This window comes from Schistocerca cancellata, chromosome 7 (assembly GCF_023864275.1).
Source record: "Schistocerca cancellata isolate TAMUIC-IGC-003103 chromosome 7, iqSchCanc2.1, whole genome shotgun sequence".
Lineage (NCBI taxonomy): Eukaryota > Metazoa > Arthropoda > Insecta > Orthoptera > Acrididae > Schistocerca > Schistocerca cancellata.
In genome coordinates, this window is record NC_064632.1 from 320040290 (window position 1) to 320052046 (window position 11757).

Sequence of the window (11757 nt, forward strand, 5' to 3'; positions counted from 1 at the left end):
ATGAAATGAATGTGAGAGATAACTTCATACTTTTAGAATCAAATAAGAAGTTAAATATCCCGTGGTACAATCGAAATACACGTTGCGGCAGCACCTTTATATTTTATACTATATACTCCGCCTTCAGGCCACGAGTGGCCTACCGGGACCATCCGACCGCCGTGTCATCCTCAGAGGGGATGCGGATAGCACACCGCTCTCCCGGTCGTTATGATGGTATTCTTGACCGAAGCCGCTACTATTCGGTCGAGCAGCTCCTCAATTGGCATCACGAGGCTGAGTACACCCCGAAAAATAGCAACAGCGCATGGCGGCCTGGATGGTCACCCATCCAAGTGCCGGCCACACCCGACAGCGCTTAACTTCGGTGATCTCACGGGAACCGGTGTATCCACTGAGGCAAGGCCGTTGCCCACCTTTATATTTTGGGAGACTGCCAAATTATGTAAGAACGGTATTTCGTAGAAAAAGTACACCATTATTTCCTAGTACAAAGTTGCTGCTAATTACGACAGTGTGGAAAGTTCCATTTTCCAACGAGTATCATATCACATACATCTGCACGTTGGCAGCTACTTTGGTAGTACATGAACAGGATTTAACTTTCGTCTGCATAAGGATATTTAAAACAAGGTTAACTACTTGCGTACTGACATCAGGTTTGCGGAAATGAGGGATGCGTGAATAACGTTTTGACGCGCAACCACCTTCACCTTCTGGCGTAGTGTGATACTTCGTGCATTGCATGTGTTGGGCCACACCGATACACCCGATCTGGCGAGCGCTGTATTAACCGTCGCTGGCCCGGTATGCCAGCAGCTTGGGTGTGCTTAGGTGGTTATTCACGCCCATTAAGGAGATACCAGGATCATTCTCCAACTGCACCATACGAATAGGAAATAGCAAGGTCACCAGACGAAGATGCACAACAAAAAGTTTGGCAGCTGGCACACACAACTTCTCACCCATCTTTCGTTAAAAGACGAAATGGCGTCGGGAAAAGCGTACTACAAAACGAAATAAAACCAAAAACTATCGCTATGTTAACGCAAGGAATGAGGTAGTCGTGATAAACTCTTATAGAGTTTGAGTTACGCCTCGCATTTAAACCTGTCCGCACCATACCATTGGACTTTTGTCGGGTTGGGATAATGGTGGCACACTAAGGAGGCGTGGCGGGGGATGGAGTGGGGGAGGGGGAGGTGCTGTGCGTTTGAAAAGAAGTGTCCTAGGGCCGGCTGCACCAACGGTGATAAGAAGTTAAGCGCAGTTAAGTCGTCATTTAACCCTGGCCAATCCAAAATTCGACTGAACCAACCTCGATCAAATTTGAAGGTGCGAGTTCAAAAAATGGCTGAGGTCATCAGTCCCCCATAACTTAGAACTACTTAAACCTAACTAACCTAAGGACATCACATACATCCATGTCCGAGGCAGGATTCGAACCTGCGACGGGAGCGGCCGCGCGGTTCCAGAGTGTAGCGACTAAAACCACTCGGCCACCCCGGCCGGCAGCGCGTTTTGATGTTTTATGTGACATAGAAGAAGAAGAAATATCATATTCTGACCATGAAAATCGTCGCCGCAACCGTATTAGTATACTTGTGGAAAGGGAAATCCTTTCGAAAGATTACGTGGACAGGGAATTTGAAGAGAGATTTCGTCTTTCAGAACAAATAGTGTGCTGGTTATTAGGTTAAATCAACGAGAGGATGGAATTTCCTACTTATCGGAGTAACTCTGTCTCGTCATGAACAGACTTCTAATTACATTATGGCCATATGCATTGTTGCTGGGTGGCCTGGAGTGGAATTAAACTGTGTAGCTATATTGGATCGTACTTTCAGTTTCTCTCTTACAATGGCCCCCGTCCGTTTTTTCTGCATTCTAAAACTTTCGCATTACACCTGACTAGCTCTAAAAGGATATAACTTTTAAATTTTGCGAAATTCGGCGCTCGTTCCCAGCCCTCCGCAGCGCACAGCAATACCAAGATTACGATAACAAACTGAAAAGCGTGCTTAAGTACCAAGGAAGTTAGAGGTAAGTACTATAGTTAGCGCTTATCATTATCTTCGCATGTATAATGGGCATATCCCTTTGTAAGAAACGGAATTAACCGCGATCAAATTCCCGGTAAGCTAGTTTTGCTAACTGGCATTTAACGTTGGTACAGCGCAGAGACAACTCAATCGCAATTAAGCTTTTATCCTGCTGTTTAATCGACGTTGGTGTAGTAGGCTCCTAATGTTCCATGTTCCTCACTGGGAGCTACACAAATTGTTCGTTTCGTTTCAGCTTGTTCGCTACCAGACTAGTAATAAAGAAACAAATTGGCTCTCGGGTTCGGAGCGGGAAGCCCTTATATGAATGACGTAAATAAATCACTGAAATCTGCATTCATTCGGCACCGCATGCAGTGCGAGTGTCCGTAAAGTTCGAACATTGGCCCTAATGATCCGCCTACAGTACGTAATCTTCAGTCACTGTTAATTATCAGTTCACTAAGACACGACACCGTCTTAATGTACTAGTACTGGTACTTGAGCACTTATTGCTAGTTCTAGAAGTAATCATATGCTCACCGGACAACAAACTAGTCACCTCTACAGAAATAATTAGAAGCATCGTTTAAAACCGTGTAATTCCGCTCCTGGACTTTATAACCGCCTGGATTCCGTTAGGAAGTGAGTCCACAAGGCCTTGCAGGTACGTCGCATCCAGGGTAAGCCACTCGCTGAGGATCTAATCGCACTGTTCCATCAAATTGCTGGAATACTGATGTCGGTGTTTTATCCGCTGTTCCAACTTGACCCACAGATTTTCTATGTGGTTCATGTCAGATGATTTCGCTGGCCTGCCGAGATGTAACAGGGTGCACGAGTTTTCAGAAAACCTGTCACATATAGGTATTTCCATCCCGATGAACTTTGGTATCGCCGTATTCAAATACAGGAGTATCAATAGCATACTCGTCATGCAGATGTTGACTGAAAGGCAACACTTGATCATTCAGAATGTTTAAATATAGGTTAATGTTAGTGGTCACTTCAGAGAGTGGGCGCAGTTCATGATAAGAAAAATCTAAAACCTAAAGTAAACTCCGCCCGAACAGACCATGAAGGCTGAACGGTACCGACCGGCCGCCGTGCCATCCTCAGCCCACCGGCGTCACTGGCTGCGGATATAGAGGGGCATGTGTGTGTGTGCGTGTGTGTGTGTGTGTGTGTGTGTGTGTGTGTGTGTGTGTGTGTGTCGTCCTTAGCGTAAGTTAGATTAACTAGTGTGTAAGCTTAGGGACCAATGACCTTAGCAGTTTGGTGCCATAAGACCTTACCACAAATTTCCAAATTTCCGACAGCGCTTAACGTCGGTGATCTGACAGGAACCGATGATACCACAGTGGCAACGCCGTGGGCTGTGATAAGAAAAACGCCCCCAAAATGTCACAGATCAACCTCCGGCTTGAATCTGACCTTGCACACATTCAGGATGAACTGCTTCATTTGGCTTTCGGTGTTCTCGACGACGTACGCCATTTGAATATAGACAAAAAGGTGATTCGTAGGACCACATTACGTTACGCCAGTTCGCTACCTCTCAAGTTCGATGATTTGTAGCCCATTGCAAACCTGCAACTTTATGTGCTAGATGAGCAATCTACCATGAAAATATGGGAGACACTACCTCAATATCAGTTTAGCACTTATCTGTAAACTACATGAGATTTAAATAATAAGAGTATGCGTTTCCTTCTCTGAGAGTTCTATAAAAACAGAGATGAGACAAGGAGATACTGTGTGTCACCGGTAATGTTCAGCCTGGCGCTCGAAACGATAATGAGGGGAGCTTTCCATAAGAACTTCGAGGGGATCGAAGTAGAAGGTGATAAAATCGCACATCTAGCATTTGCTGACGATGTAACACTGTTGTCCACATGTAAGTAGGAACTGATGCGAATGAGCGACAGCATGGAGGCGGCAGTGATCAGAATCGATATCCTTGTGCATCAATAGAAGACCGAGTATCTAATGATAATAAGGGCTCAAGTGTATTCAAGAAACCCTTTCCAGCCACTGATAGTCGGAACCCGGTCATACAAAAGGGCTCATAATTTTAAATATCTGGGGGTAATCTATGCAGAGGGCGCATCGTGTGTGGCAGAAATCAAAGCGACGATCCAACCCACAAACGGACCATGCTTCAGGCTGAGTCGGCTTTTTAAATCGCGCAGTCTCTCAACGAATTTCAAACTCTAGTTGTACTAAACACTGATCCAACCCGTAGGGCTGCATGGCTGCGAAGCTTGGAGTGTCCTAAAAGAAGACGTAAATAATCTTCTCGTTTTCGAACGAAGAGTCATATGGAAGAACTGTGATCCGATACCATATGAGATCACTGAAGAAAGGGCATTCAGCATAACGGTCACCTGGATGAGATCTACACTGGACCAAACACTGTATGCTTGGTGAGAAGCAGGCTGCTAATATGGGCAGGAGATGTCACTCGGATGGATAAACACCGATGGTCTTTGAAATCCATGGATTTTATAAAAGACCACTAGGAAGACCAAAGAAAGGCGGAGAGATGGAATCCATGAAGACCTGCTGCAGATCGGCCTAGAGGGTGATTGGCGACAGAACGCACAAAACAGAATCCACTGGGAGAGGTACCTGCGCGCGGTCCTCTGGGGCTGAACGCGTATAGTAAAATAAGTAAGTAAGTTTCCTACTCGGAACACGCAGCCACATCCGATTTTACATTTTTAATCAATTCAGACACCTGCAACAAGACGTGACTGGTATTACTTGAAAACTTCTGAACAAGACAAGACTGGTGTTAGTTGGAAACTTCTGGACTAAGGTACCGTAATGACAAACATTTAGCAAATGCACGAGACGCACCCCACACTGACAAATAGGTGGGAATCGTGAGTTTCTGGAAGCACGATAGAGTGGGATGCGGGAGCCCGGAGCGTAATCCGCGGCAGTCAATTCTCGTTCGGCCTGGCGCCTCCGCGTTTTATCTCGTGTCAACACCGAGAGTGGACGATAACACAGGTACGCATCGAATAACTGTAAAATGTTAACAGCCTTGCCAACACAGTGCCGAGGGCCACCGGGAGACTGGACAGTGCTACAATTCTGTGTTTGCTTTCTTATCGTACGCGACAAATACTTCCAGCAACATCGGTCAGGTGTATGAAGGAAGGGTGCTCCCCTGTTTACTTGCTGCGATAGAATTCTCGGAATAGAGCAACTACGAGAACGTGTGAGGGTCGAGAGTGACGGCAAGAGACCTCATATTGAGAAGAAGGAAAACATTGCGCCGTGAAGTGAAAATAAAACAGAAAAATTCCAGCCGAGCACTGATTGAATAGCCATTCTCTTAAAATCGAAGGATACCTATAAAACAGGAAGAATGTTGCTCAAATAAAATGATCATTTTCTTAACGTTGGGTCTGATATCTCTAATGTGCTCGCAGAGCAGTAATACGCTTTCTTTGTTATATCAGTAAAAACATTGAATTTCTTTATATCCGTAGTAGCTCCTTTCGGTCTATTTTAAGATACGACGATATGCAAAATTTAGTGCATATGAATCAAATACATTCCAGGTCGCAAACCATCCTTAATGTAAAGACTTGTATCCAGCAGTTGGTCACTTGACATACCAAATAACTGTCACCATAAATCGAACACCATAGTTACACGAAATTGAGCGCACCGCGTGTGACGGCAGCGGACGTCTCTTTTTCGGACACACGGAGAAAAGGAGCGCTTACAGTACACAGCAGTTTCTTCATCGAAGGTGCAATCGCTGTCTTCACATCAAGCAACGTTAGTCTCTGACGTATGCATTTTACCGAGTTTAGTACGCTGAATGTTGGAAATAACTTGCCTGTTATTACCATGAGTCGCTGTTTACTGGACTTCGACGTAAGAGACACAACAGAAGTAGAAGTAGTAGTAGTAGTAGTCGTAGTAGTAGTACGAGCAGGGCCATCTATTAAGTTTTTACAAAAATAAATTACGAAAAACTATTTTTGGTGCAAATAATTTTGTTTCTCAAAACATTCCCCTTTTAAAATTTAAGCACTTTCACTTGTACTGAAACAATTTCTGAAGAATTCTTCATTCCCCCATTCTGTCACCTCAAAAATATTGTTCTGGAAGGATTCAGTTGTTTCTTCAGGTGATGAAAACACCTGCTCATTCATTTGGGTTTGTGTAAGGGAATAAAAATAACTCGTTTGGCTATAAATCAAGTGAATATGGGCAGTTAAACATTAATTAAATTTGTCTTTGGATGGGACCGTCCTTGAGCAAACAAATTTTTCTTTCTTTTAGACAGACATGTTTCTGCGAAGTTACAACATCAATAAATGTTTTTTATTCTCTTTCTGTTTAGTAACTGGAAAGATTCTCTTTACTCTCTGCACAAACGCTAATTTTAGTTTGTAAGAAAGTGCCAGGAGATTTGAAAAGAAACTGGTTTTTTACAGATGTACCTTGTCACAATATGCCGTGGCTGTTTTTGGTTTTCTATGTTTTGCTTTCAAGTGGTTATTCTTTCACAGTTTGTCATCTGCAGCCTCAAAAGACTTCATCTAGAAAAATTATTTTCCTTGAATATTTACCACTTGGGAATGTTACGGTAAACATTATTTCATCCTAGGTGGAAGATTGTGCGTCTGCGAGTGCGCGTTTGTGGCCGTGTATGCAGTATATTTCGCTTACCTTTAATTGTTCCCCTCCATCTTCACTGTGAAAAACTATACATTCAAATGTTTCACTGTCAATGTTTACAAAACTACGAAAACAAGGTGAGTACTAAAAGGATTCCGTTAAATTTCGGTTACACGATAAATCACACAATGTAAAGCTCGTCAATCCAACGAAATAGCAACGGATTACAATTAAGAACAACTTAAATATGAGGCATTCCACAGAAAACGTTGTGGGCAAAATTAACCAAAGATAGCTTTCTATTGGCAGATGCAACAGGTCTGCTAAAGAGACTGCCTGCACTAAGCTTGTCCGTTCTCTTCTATAGAAGGATTGGGCAGTAGGGGATCACTACAGCATGGGACTAATGGAGAACATTGACTAATTTCAAAGAAGGGCAGCTCGTTTTGTAGCATCAAGTTATAGAGAAGGAAGTGTCTTCGATATCACACGCAAGTTGGGCTAACAACCATTAAAACAAAGACGTATTTCGTTGCAGCGAGGTCTTTTCACGAAATTTGCATCACCAACTTTCATCTCCCAACGCACAATTTTTTTTTACTCCCTCGTGGTGAAACAGAAACTACATTAGCAAATATAATAAAAGCCAGAGCTCACATGTAACGATTTAGGCGTTAAAAAAACTATATTGGTACATGACTGAAAAAGTTTTTATTTTCACAATTGCGACTTCGGCCTTAAGACCGCTGTAAAATGGTGTACTCCATACGACTGTGCTTCATCACATGTCAAACTTTAAAATCCTCCGACATGTACCTCTGAATGTGTCTTCGAGCCAACTGTTTTAGTTCATATGTAAACAGTGTGCAAGAACAGTGGCTGATTGGGATTCGTGTTAACGATGTCAACATTTTTTTAAGGCTCTGATACGACGATTACATATGTACATGTCGGAGGATTTAATGCTTGACACGTGATAAAGCACAGTCTGCTATAATGGTCCTAAGGCCGAAACTGCAAACGTGAAAATTAAAACCTTCTATAGTCAAAAGACAACATTCCATTAGAACTACTTATAGTCTTGGGAGAGCCAGTCCTGACAAAACTCTACCATCTGGTGAGCAAGATGTACGAGACAGGCGAAATACCCTCAGACTTCAAGAAGAATATAATAATTACAATCCCAAAGAAAGCAGGTGTTGACAGATGTGAAAATTACCGAACTATCAGTTTAATAAGTCACAGCTGCAAAATACAGACGCAAATTCTTTACAGACGAATGGAAAAACTGGTAGAAGCCGACCTCGGGGTTTGGATTCCGTAGAAATATTGGAACACGCGAGACAATACTGACCTTACGACTTATCTTAGAAGGAAGATTAAGGAAAGGCAAACCTACGTTTCTAGCATTTGTAGACTTAGAGAAAGCTTTTGACAATGTTGACTGGAATACTCTCTTTCAAATTCTAAAGGTGGCAGGGGTAAAATACAGGTAGCGAAAGGCTATTTACAGTTTGTAGAGAGACCAGATGGCAGTTATAAGAGTCGAGGGGCATGAAAGGGAAGCAGTGGTTGGGAAGGGAGTGAGACAGGGTTGTAGCCTATCCTCGATGTTATTCAATCTATATATTGAGCAAGCAGTAAAGGAAACAAAAGAAAAATTTGGAGTAAGTATTAAAATCCAGGGAGAAGAAATAAAAACTTTGAGGTTCACCTATGACATTGTAATTGTGTCAGAGACAGCAAAGGACCTGGAAGAGCAGTTGAACGGAATGGACAGTGTCTTGAAAAGAGGATATAAGATGAACATGAACAAAAGCAAAACGAGGATAATGGAATGTAGTCGAATTAAGTCGGGTGATGCCTTACGGAATTAGATTAGGAAATGAGACACTTAAAGTAGTAAAGGAGTTTTGCTATTTGGGGAGCAAAATAACTGATGATGGTCGAAGTAGAGAGGATATAAAATGTAGACTGGCAATGGCAACGAAAGCGTTTCTGAAGAACAGAAATTTGTTAACATCGAGTATAGATGTAAGTATCAGGAAGTCGTTTCTGAAAGTAATTGTATGGAGTGTAGCCATGTATGGAAATGAAACATGGACAATAAATAGTTTGGACAAGAAGCTTTTGGAATGTGGTGCTACAGAAGAATGTTGAAGATTAGGTGGGTATATCACGTAACTAAAGAGGAGGTATTGAATAGGATTGGGGAGAAGAGAAGTTTGTGGCACAACTTGACTAGAAGAAGGGATCGGTTGGTAGGACATGCCCTGAGGCATCAAGGGATCACAAATTTAGCGTTGGAGGGCAGTGTGGAGGGTAAAAATCGTAGAGGGAGACCAAGAGATGAATACACTAAACAGATTCAGAAGGATGTAGGTTGCTGTAGGTACTGGGAGATGGAGCTTGCACAGGATAGATTAGCATGGAGAGCTGCATCAAACCAGTCCCAGGACTGAAGACCACAGCAACAACAGCATAGTCAAAAGCGAACATAATGTCTTTTAATTAATTCTTCGTGACTGTGAACCCCAGACATGATAAGTTCATCATTTAGATGTTCGTTTTTTTCTGTGACGGAAGGGTATGGATGTGGTCCTATGAACCCTTTATCAATTGCTTTAGCGCGAAATCAGACTTCGAGGCGTTTTTGATAAGTTAGGTCTCCAGTATTATCGTAAACAATTATCCATTTTTCATCAACAGTTTCTTTAAACGCTCCTTCTAAATAAACCACTCGACAAGTTGTTGTAACAATAACGCATGAAGTTTTTTAGAAGAAACATAATGACACATCTTAGTAGCGGTATCTGGCGGTGGTTCGTAAAAGCTTAAAGCGTGACCCTTGTAACCGCGGGAATAGCATTTGTGGAGCAATCACATCCCGCCCGTCCTGCAGACGTCACCGTTACGCAAGAGTGGCGGCCGAAGTACTGGAGTCCCGAGCGATGTGGCAACCCCGACCACGGATGACCTGGTGCCTGGTGCCTGCAAGAGCCGGCCTTTTTTTTGGGATGCGGCCGTCCAGAAGGGTACAGGGGTACCCCTGTCCATGCTCCGTGGGATACCGGCAGGGAAAGGTGGCCTGCCTGCCTGCCCTTCAGCTTGGCTGACTTCGCCCTCACAGCCCCTCGTGAGGCGCTGTTTAACAGGTAACCCCCTTCTAGAGGGAGATGCTAGATTCACCTCCATGACATTTCTCCGTGACGTCAGTATGCCGTGTACATGCCCAGATTCGACCATCGGGGATGTCCGTCGACGTTCGAGGTCGTATCGAGTTCTGAGAAGTTGGAAAAGCCGTTCTGGTTTTCGTCACTTAGTTGAATTTCGTATTTGATAGGTTTTTAATCATGGCATATGTCCTCCATAAAACATTCAGGATCTCTTGACAGTGCATCGTTATTGGTACGATTTGTTATAATTACGTAAATGTGAGGTAAAAGCATATCAGCGGTTAAAATCTTCAGGAGCTGTAAGAAGAAAACAGAGTTAAGTATTGCTTGTGTCCACAATGGCGTAGTGCTAAACATGGGTTAAGGACCACAATGAAGTTTGTTCATTGGTTCGAGTCCTGCTCCTTAATTTATTGCCTTCGCTTTTCTAAAAGACTGCGGGACATTCTTATTAATTTAAGAAAAGTATGTCCTATAATATCTGATGTTATGTAAGTACACTACGTGATCAAAAGTATCCGGACACCCCCAAAAACACACGTTTTTCATATTAGGTGCATTTTGCTGCCGCCTACTGCCAGGTAATCCATATCAGCGACCTCTGTAGTCATTAGACATGGTGAGAGAGCAGAATGGGGCGCTCCGCAGAACTCACGGACTTCGAACATGGTCAGATGATTGGGTGCCACTTGTGTCATTCGTCAGTACGCGAGAATGCCACACTCCTAAACATCCCTAGGTCCACTGTTTCCGATGTGACGTAGAAACGTGGAGGGACATGTACAGCAGAAAAGCGTACAGGCCGCCCTCGTCTGCTGACTGACAGAGACCGCCGACATTTGAACAGGGTTGTAATGTGTTATAGGCAGACATCTATCCAGACCATCACTCAGGACTTCCAGAGTGCACCAGGATCCACTGCAAGTACTATGACAGTTAGGCGGGAGGTGATAAAACTTGGATTTCATAGTCGAGAGGCTGTTCATAAGTCACACATCACGCCGGTAAATGTCAAACTATGCCTCGCTTGTTGTAAATGTCAAACTACGCCTCTCTTGCTGTAAGGAGCGTAAACATTGGACGATTGAACAGTGGAGAAACGTTGTGTGGAATGACGAATGTCACACTATGGTGACCCGATGGCAGGGGGTGGGTATGGCGAATGCCCGGTGAACGTCATCTGCCAACGTGTGTAGTGCCATCAGTAAAATTCGAAGGCGGTGACGTTACGGTGTAGTTGTGTTTTTCATGGAGGGGGCTTGCACCACTTGTTGTTTTGTGTGGCACTATCACAGCAGAGGCCTGCACTGATGTTTTAAGCACGTTCTTGCAACGTGCATATCTAACGGCTTCCAGGGACGACACAAAATTTATATTCAACATTTCATACAGTTACTGACATAATTTAAAAATTTAAAAGATGTCATAATCTAGTCATTAAGGGGTATAATCCTGCGTCGAATATTTAACACTATATTTCAGGTATTAAAGCTGTAAACTGAGTGTGTCGATGTAGCGTTAACTCACGGCGTGAAAGTTACCCAGACTATATTCATTCAGTATTTGAGGATGAGAGTACTTAGCGACTTCCAACAAACTTTCCAAATCATTGCACTTTTTCTCGTTGACACTCCCCCTAAATAACGAAAGGAAAATAGTTTACTGGTTACTAAATTTTTGTCTATTCATGTAATAAAACTTCAACGTAGGATCATGACACTTTAATTTATTACATCCTTACTACTAACTCTATTCACAGCACATTTTCAGAGTATCGACATATAGCACGCAATGTACATGCAAAATTATTTCATTGGACGACAGATAGTTAAGGAGAAATGACGTCATAAATATCGAAATGCGTGAAAAACTAGCTTTTCTTCGAGTAGGGT

General features: G+C 43.1%; 1 pseudogene; it reads right to left on the reverse strand.

Moving 5' to 3' along the window:
• Positions 1 to 295: 295 nt before the first annotated feature.
• On the reverse strand, positions 296 to 413 carry LOC126093809 (5S ribosomal RNA; annotated as a pseudogene).
• Positions 414 to 11757: the final 11344 nt, after the last annotated feature.